The sequence below is a fragment of the Cibotium barometz genome, chromosome 38, assembly GCF_041138505.1.
Source record: "Cibotium barometz isolate CiBa-2024 chromosome 38, ASM4113850v1, whole genome shotgun sequence".
NCBI lineage: Eukaryota > Viridiplantae > Streptophyta > Polypodiopsida > Cyatheales > Cibotiaceae > Cibotium > Cibotium barometz.
The window spans coordinates 46135195-46144552 of record NC_141083.1 but is presented as its reverse complement, the minus strand read 5'-3'; the positions used below and the strand labels follow the sequence as shown (position 1 = coordinate 46144552).

The 9358-nt window shown below is 40.4% G+C and overlaps 1 pseudogene across 4 annotated transcripts; it reads right to left on the bottom strand.

Annotated features, from left to right (window-relative positions):
- Positions 1–5389: 5389 nt before the first annotated feature.
- LOC147616788 (protein CANDIDATE G PROTEIN-COUPLED RECEPTOR 7 pseudogene) lies at positions 5390–8454 on the bottom strand (annotated as a pseudogene). Of its 4 annotated transcripts, none has more exons than XR_015262555.1 (4): positions 8320–8454; positions 6531–8006; positions 5904–6145; positions 5390–5677 (listed from the first exon to the last, which is right to left on the bottom strand). The product of XR_015262555.1 is annotated as a protein CANDIDATE G PROTEIN-COUPLED RECEPTOR 7 pseudogene, transcript variant X2 (transcript). The 4 variants fall into 4 exon arrangements; XR_015262558.1 differs by having other exon boundaries at positions 5390–5637; XR_015262554.1 differs by lacking the exon at positions 5390–5677 and having other exon boundaries at positions 5809–6145.
- Positions 8455–9358: the final 904 nt, after the last annotated feature.

Below are 9358 nucleotides of genomic sequence, written 5' to 3'. Positions count from 1 at the left end.
CTAATCACTCCCAAGAATGATTAATGAAGGTCCCTAATCACTGCACTAAACTACCCTCTTGCAAGATGATGGAAACTCATAGATAATGTAAAATGGGGGAGAAATGCACTAAGAAATGGATAGAACTCATTATTAATTAATGGCCCAAAATCACTGTTTATGCTCAAAAAATGCAAGAGGGCGACTTCTTTTCATGCTTTGAGGCTAAATTGGCACCTTTTCATGCTTTGAGGCTAAATTGGCACCTTTTCATATCAAGCATGTCCGACCGACCCAAAATTTGGTCCTCTTGGCCCCTGGTCACTACAAACCTCACAGTAATGCACACATCTATATCCCTCTGGATTTCTAGAGTCTCCCAGTGTGTAGCAACACAAACAATAGCTCCCGTCAATTTTATAACTGAAAAGAAAAATTTTCGTGATACATCAAATGATTTATAAAATACAAAATTAGCCCAAAATTGATCATTTTAAGGCTGAAAATTAGGGCTTATCAACTTACATGCCATGATTGATCACTTGGGGTGTGTTTTGATGGTGAAATTGGTTCCAAACCATCCTAATGGGATCCTTCATCCTCCCTAATGAGTCAAAGATAGGTGACGATGCTTTTTTAAAATGGATTTTTTGAGTTTTTGGGTTCCTAATTAGCCTAGCTAATGATAAACCAAATAATTCAAACTTAATTAATGAAAGTTAAGCAAACAATGCATGTTTAAATAAAATATAAGCTATGTGATAGTCTAATCTACTAGCTAGATATTCTTATGCATTCAAATCAACTAAAAATGCAAGATTTTAGCTTAAAATCTAAGATTTATCTCTAGCATTAAGAAAAAACCTTTCCTAAATGCTATAAATCATGCAAATTTGCTTCCCTAACTAGATATCAACTACAAACACAAATATAATTGGGCATTTCCCTTGTGGAAAATTTGGGCTTCAAGCATATGGTTGGGCACCCAATGTCTTGACTCCTTTGAGCTTGGGGTTGCTTTACTTGTGGTCTTTATGGAGTTTGATGGCTCGCCTTGGGGGTTTGTTGAGGATGAGGGCATGAGGCTTTTTTGGTAGCCAAATGATGGTGATACCCATATAATATCCTTCAGAGTGGTGACCGGTGGTCAATCTAAAACCAACCATTGTTGAAGGATTGGTTAGGCAAGTGTGTTACTCCTCTTTGAGTGCTTTCTAGACTCTTTGATGGCATTTTGGGTATCCTTCAAAGTAGCCTTAGGCATCAAGTAAATTTCGAAGCAAATGATGACTACCTTGATAATGGTATTTGATTAGGTTGAACTCAATCATGGTGGGGCCTGATGGAAAGGCTTGCTTTTGAGAAGGAGCAATTAGAGATTGAGGCCATGGAGGTTGTGGGCAATTGTTGACGTCAATGTTGGTTTTATTATGCACTCAATCATGGTGGGGCCTAATGGAAAGGCTTGCTTTTGAATTAGAGATTGAGGCCATGGAGGTTGTGGACGTGAATGTTGGTTTTAGTGTTGAAGGGTAGTCGAGTAGAAGCCTTCATGTTAAATGGCAAGGCTTTTGGTTGAGGTACTTGGAATGTAGAGGCTTTTGGTTGAGGTACTTGGGATGTAGAGGCTTTTTCTCTCGTTGATAAGCCTTGGCATTGAGGTGGGATTGCAAATGATAGCATTGGGTCTTGAGAGTTAAGGAAAATCAATGATAAGGCTATTTCTCTTGGGGAGTTGGAGGTGGCGATGCATATCTTGGTTGGTTCATCTTTAGCACAAAGACATACAACCACCTACTTGGACTAGAGCTTCAACATAATAGTTGTTTGCTCAAACCAACAAATGGTACACTTAGTTAGTGGCCTGAATGCATTCCCACCCGAGGATCAATCATCCTTGGAGTTCAACTATGTCATCTAGCACAAAAATTCTTCACTCCATAGGGATATTTCCACTAATGGATAGTTTTTGCAAAGTGAATGTGTTCAAGTGAGAAGGGTTAGCTAACCCTACACATTTCTAGGCATAAACCCTCATGACATTGTGGCCTTGGTTTGAATTTAAAAAATCTTGTTTTAGATCTATGTTATTCTTAGGGTTCCACACAACAATAAGAGGTGCACATATTTTCTTACCTTGGTCTTTGGATATGACACTCATGGTGTAAAGGGAAGCAACTTTGTTGCCATTGAGATCTTTAGATCAAGTGCTAAGCATGGTTGGGAGAGCATCTTTGGCTTTTAATACCTCCATCCAATCCCTTGCATCTTCTCAATCAAGGAGTGATGCACACTTCTTGCTAGCATGCTCACACTCTGACCTATATTAATCGATGTGGTTCTAGCTATGGTGTCTAACTCTTGGATTAGCACATATCTACCCATGGGATGGAACTTCTGGATACGAATTTACTCTTTAATGTTTGGCCCTACTTTTGGAGGTAGATGTTGTTTGCGTCCCAATCATACACTAGCTTAGCTTCTCTCATGTATGGGCATCCGCCGAGTATGACTTGGTAGGGCCTAACATGTTGAAAATTCATAACCACAAAGGTGTGTAGGAAGATTAGTCTAAATATTTTGATTTTAATGTCTTGGAGAACTCCCATTGATGTGGCCGTGTTTTCTTCAGCAAGCTAAGCTCATCTTTTCCTGCGGTGGTCTCCCAATAGTGACTGGGATAGTGCTAACACCAACACCACCATACAAGATTTCTATAACCATTTTTCCTTTGCATTCCATGGGGATCATGGCATTTGGTTCGTCACTCTCAAAATAGTGTCATGGCATTTAGTTTATCACCCTCAAAATAGTGTCCAAGTTTGTTTACTATAACTTTGGGTAGTCCATGACAAGTTTCTACATTTGAGTATTGGCTTGAATTTGATTCAAGCTTAGCTAGATCTTCAACATGCATCTTCAACGTCATGTGTAGGAGGTCTCTTAGAATTCGATGTCTCCCTTGTAACTAAGAGCCAATTGGGACACTCACTCAGGAGGATAAGGAGCAATAAATCCACCAATATCTTCAGGTTGGTACTTATATTCACTCAATGGCAAGCTAGGACCTACAATTTTATAACGAATGTGCAACTCCTGCTACAATAAAATTCCGTGCTAAATTAAGTTGGTCATCACCAATCACACAATAAAATTTCAAGATAAATCAAGTTTTAGGTCATCACCGAGAATAAAGTAACATGCTCCATAGTCATTGTATCAGAGTCTCTATCTGAATCCTCTATTAAAGGATTAAGCAATACTTAGTGTAGCTCAATGGTTTTCATAAGTTGAGTCCATGCTTTGAGTGCTTCCACCTATAGAAAGGTGTGAAAGGAGTTGTCACCCTCTTGACTAGGTTTTGGCCAAATTCTAGGGTCAAGTTTGCGTTCAAGTAATGGTGGCCCCACACAATGATTTTGTACTGAACCACTTGCTCAAGTATTGGTTAAAATCTAGATCAGACTCTTTTGCCCAACTTTCGGGAATTTTTAACTTGAGATTTCTCGAACACAAGGTAGCCTTAGGGGACTCTAGGTTGATCCATTGGAGTTTTTTCCTTGTCAAGCACGAAGAGCAGCAAGTTTTACGATACCCAAGAATAATTCAAAGAAATACAGGAAAAAGATCAGTTACATAATGAAGATTAACCACTTGAATAAGTCAATCATGAAGGACTGGATCAGAAAGCAATCATGGCAAGAACAAGCATAATCCAGTACGGCCTAAAAAGAGAAGAAAATATAACTCGCAACAATTCATGAGAGGTGCAAAGTAATATAACTCTAATTGACATGTGGACCAACAAGATCAAAGGATGCCATCATCATAGTGAAAAAGGAAGAAAGCATGAAGACAAAACCACTATTCTCTATTTACCTTTTTGCATCTTCTTAATTTCCTTCACCTTCAGTCCAATTTTCTGTAACAAACCCTAGCAGACGCATAAACTTAGAGATGGATACACAGAGTTAGATCCAGTAAGCAGCTTCAAACAGTGGATAAAGGAAGCAAAGTTGAGTGCTTTTTGTGAGGTAAAGTGAAACCATAGCTCTCCACAATTTTGAAGCACAGAGTGATAGGGGACATAAAATTTCTATATCAAAGGAGATTATTGCTAAGTAAATTTGTTTATCACAGATTACAGACATGCTAATAATCATGGAAGCATAGTTAAGATCAATGATCACATCATCTCTAATGAAATAGATCAAATAATTAACTTATTGGGATACCAAATCAAATGTTACAACATGTGTTACTTATGATCAACATGAAAATTATAGTAGAATATGATTTCTACAGAATTAGGAAATAGTAAGCAAGATTTACAGTAGGTCCTAGGAGAAACAAGGGGGAGATAAGTGAATTTTGCAGAAATACTCTAAAAGAATCTGAAAAAATATATGCAACAAATCCAAAAACTTAAGAACTCGTACTGTGCAGAGGGCATTGGCACATAATATTTGAAAATGCAGTAATAGATCACAAGCATAACCAAACAAACAAGAAAAGCAGCAAAATCTATTCACCAACATGAATAGTCGACATCAAGCTTTATTCAGGCCCAAGTCCAAAATATAATGGAAGATGCTAGAATTGGGTGGAAAATTATTAAGCACATGACAATAAGGTAAGAAAAACAGCAGGAGCAGAGGACCGGCAGAAGCAAACATTTAGAAGCAGTATGAACTAGCCAAATGCAGTCAACATAAAGCCAAAAGAGAAGAGAAAATTCCCCAAGCCAATTAGCAAAAAGAAGTCTACGAGCAGACAAGAATGGTAAAGATAAAAACCAAAAGTCTCTAGGACTAGAAGATTGTCAAAGAGGCAGAGCAGACAGATAGAAAGATCAATCCTCAGAAGAAATGAAGGAAGCAATATAACCAAACGGAAATCATGAACAGTAACCCACCAAAGATACGAAGTAACAAACATGAGAAAGAAGAAAAGAATAAGAAAAATGACAGAACAATCAGCAATCAGAGAAAACAATGAAGAGCAGGAAAAGCAAATGATCACATCCCGTCCCAAAAATAAAGGAATTATTCCTTATGGAAGTTTGGCAAGGCTTTCTACCAGAGCTTAGCCAGGAAGTAGCAGCGATGGCAATAAACACACTGACAAGAAATTTAGCAGACAATAATCCAAGGACAATTGCTAGGAGGGAGAAAGAAGAGTTAACTCTATAGACCAAGGAGCATAAGAAGAAAACTCTAAAGCTACAAGAACAGACCAAGTCCAGCACACACTACAAAAGCAAACAGGCAAGCAGAAGGTGGAACAAGAAGTTGAAGAGCTCAAGCTAAGAACTCACAATCTGAAGAAAGAAATAATGATCCTACAGAGTACCTTCGGGAGATAAAGAAGCAAGATCAAAAGTTGCAGGAGTTACTATAGGGTCAAGAAAAGAAGGAAAGCTATGAAGACAAGTTGGAATGAAATAAAGGAGTATTTGTACAAACTGAAGAAATCGACAAACTCCCAGACACTCTTCACGAACAATTTATAGCGGTAAAGATGCCGAATAAATAGTCACCGATAAATAGCAGCCATTAGGTAGGTCCTTCGGTGGGACTTCTCTAGAAGCCCAATGTCCTTATTGGAGCTTTTGTTTGTTGAAACTAATTTTGTTCAAACTGACCAGTAACGTTCTTCCTGCACTAGTCGTGTGTGAGCTCGTCATGGGATGTTCTTACTGCAGCACCAAGCACCAAACTTTGCAAATAACTTTGGAGAGATGATAAACCAATGAAGCCCAAACCCGCCCTTCACACATCCCCCCCCCCCCCCACCCACTCACACACCACCACCACCCACTCTTGTTTATGAAACCAATTGGTGCAAATCGCAACATGCAGTAGCTAAATCAATGAAGAGAGAACACGAGATCCTCTGCAACCTCATCTGTTTAACATGCATACCAATTCTGGGTTGATCAGAGCTCGGACCCACGCTAGCTTTTATACAAAATTGAGTCCAGGAACTTTTCCTTCTCTTCATCTGTCAACTCAATTCCTTAACACCAAATTTATGCTTCCAATATGAAGGACAGTTGCTGGCATAAACTTTGCAGTTCCTGTATATGTAGAGATGAGAAACAATGATGCTAAAGCTGATGCTTAGCATCATGCATTCCTCCTGTCAACACTAATCATGTAAAAGGCTGCATTGATCGAATAGTGAAGCATGTTAGAGACGTCAAGCAGCCACCCAACTCAAAGAAAGCCAACAGCAGGAAGACAAAACCAAACACAGACTAGGGTAGAGGGGTCAATATGTATGCAACAGTTTTTTTTTGCTTATTTTGCCTCAACGGGGCTAATATTATAATGCATTTTCAAATGTTAAAAAAACAAAACTGAAGATAGCAATTTGAAAGGTTTTTTTCCCAAGTTATGGTAGCTGCTGAATACCTAGTGGACTTCAATAAACAATGCATACACCAAAAATGCTTGCATGCTAGCACTTGCCCAAGCTCATAAGTAGCTAGTTTGTCTGAACCAGCTTAAGCTACTCTTAACATTTGGTTACAATGACAACAAGCTAACCTGGTCAGCTGAGAAGGGACGTACATAAACCACATTTCATCTCAAGGGAGCTACAATTCAAAGTCATCATCTTTCAGCGCTTCTTCAGCCGCTGCTTCCTCCTCTTCCTCGTCCAGCACAAAGTACGGATTGTGGGGAATAGGGCGAAACTTGTAGCCAGTAAAGACATAGAAAGCTAGAGTGGCCAGCTCCCTTGCCAGTTCACTGACCCATGTGTAGTGATATGAAGTGACAGTCTGCAAGGCAAACACCACAATTCGCGTGAAGTAAATGTAGCTCACCACCACAATGTAGTACTGCCGGAACAGGGTCAGCTTCACCAGATTCCTGGCCGCCTTGCCGTCGGTGCGGGCAGCCTCACGAAGGTGCTTGATTGACCATACAATGGGAAATAGAATGGCACAGCAGCATATAACATCCACAAGCAAGAGCAGCTGTGTCCAAGGGAGCCAATTCTTGTAAGACAGGCCCGTTTCTCCAATCACAACAGTCGCTATGTTGGCAAGGACCTGTAAGGGGATCACAATCATGAGGACCTTCTTTTCCTTCCCTTGTAAGTAGGGTTTGAGAAATGACCATCCAGTGCCTATCAGCACGATCACCACAAAGAGCATCACACCTTTGAGAAAACTGAAAGCATAAAAGGCAACATCCCAGCCATGTGGAGTACCAGTTTTCTTGATATAGAACTTATCTTCGGCCTCTGAGAACATGTAAAGTGCTTTCAACACAACCAACACCCCCATGAGAATGTGTATCCGGTGTGCAGTTAACTTCTGCTTTATGCAAATGAAAACCCAGATACCGGCAAGTGTAACATACACCCAAAAGAAGCAAAAGTAGAGCATTGGAAGCTGAGTCTGCCCCTCTGAGAGAAAGTCTTTAGTGTCACCCTCCAAGTTATAGAGAGAGGTTCTAACTGCCATTGACACACTTACACCCTGCACACAGTTGGCGAACATGAGCATGTAGCGATTGGCTCCGGGAGACGGATAGGTGTTATTGAAGTGGCGTGGCCCTGCACCACTGAACTCGTGGAATGTGAACAAGCGTTGAACCGCGCGGCTTTGCAGCACACACCCGATGATCTTCTGCTCAAGCTCACGAATGACCTGTACCCAGTCATCTTCCGTGGCAAGAAAGAATCCCATAAATTCCAGGTAGTTGTTCTGAAGGGCCACATCTCCTGGATTGGACCATTCCACATTGTTGACATCAAGATCAAGGTGTCCAGTTCCGGTAAAACCAAACTGTTCAAGCACGATCAATTCCCGGGTCTCATCTTTGATTGACAGATGGTGAATGCCTGCTAGGGCAACTGGAATGCAATACGACAAAGCAAGAACTATCACTGAAAGAAGACATCTGGTTCTCCTCCCAGGTGAGGCCATTTGATCCGGACAACTGGGATCTGCTACTGATAAGATATGCTGGGATTGGATGGATGTGCAAAACCAGAAAACCGACACTGGAGCTCTGATTGCCAAAAGGACGAGGGTAAGACTAGAACTGCTTGCGGGCGTTCGTGCGTGTGTGTGTCGGGGGGGAGGGGATAGGGGCTCTAATTACGCATTTAAGATCTGATTAACATTCGATTGAATTGATTTCTTTAGATATCACAATTAACAAGACATGATCGCCTTTGATAGATCAAACTTTTAGCAGGTTTTTCTTCTGATCAAGACTCACCAAAAAAAAAAGCATTGGATCTGGTGTAAGATCTTCAATTTATGGAAAGTAAAGAAGACGCAAGCTTGCAGACAGAGTCAGAAAAATGATGAAACCAAACCTGTGAACTCTCGGGCCTCGGCTCCTCCTCCGCTTCAGAGCCTTCCTAATGTGAAGATGAATAAGATCGTTGGCTGTGGAGGCGGTGGGCTTTCACACCGTGTCCGGACCCACCATTCTGGCTCAAACTCGGTTTGTTTTTGACGTTTTTAATTTTTTTAAAGCCCGTCAAAAATTACACTAGAAAGGCAAAAATCAATTAATATATTACCTGCTAAGGTTTTACTATTACAACTAATAAATTAATGTGTAAACAAAATTTTGGTCCCATATTTACCATCCTTTTTGAAGGGCAAGGGTGTTTGTCAAAAGAAAACCCTCACTATAATATTGCCTCAAGCTTAACATAGAGGCGTCCTTGGTTATAGCCCATTGGTAGTGCCCATGCCTCTCTACCTACCCTTATGGCATGTTAAAATTTTAGTACTCTCGTGTGTGTGTGTGTGTGTGTGTGTGTGTGTGTGTGTGTGTGAGAGAGAGAGAGAGAGAGAGAGAGAGAGAGAGATCTGCTTATATTAGCTTGTGCATGAAGCAAATAGAGTTCTCTATTTTTGGGGAAGAGCCAATAACTTTAGACTCGTTTAGAGGCTTCTCAAGGGTGCCATCCATAAAAGACAAACTTTGGCATTCAAATGCTAGCCAAAGTATTGGCTTATGAATTGATGGGGTAGCGGCGGCTGGCCCAACCCCAACAGAACTAGGTCTTAGGTTCATACCTTTAGTTCAAGACAGATTTTACAAAGGCCTTCAATGTGAGTAAAGGTGTAGGCATGTTTCTTTGTTGTACACTCTCTACCATTTATACATGTTAAAGTCCTCGTTTCTTGTTGTTCTCAAAGGATGGTCTTTCTAAGATAATGTTCATGGGGGCATAATTCCTTGTTTGCTAGTTCTTGTTTCTTGTTGTTCTCAAAGGATGATCTTTCTAAGATGATGTCATGTATACTTATCATAATATAAGTCATGATGCTCTGAATGAGATTTGCTTTAGTTAACTTGGGAAAAGCATTAGGTCAACTAATGCATGTGGGGGACTAGTT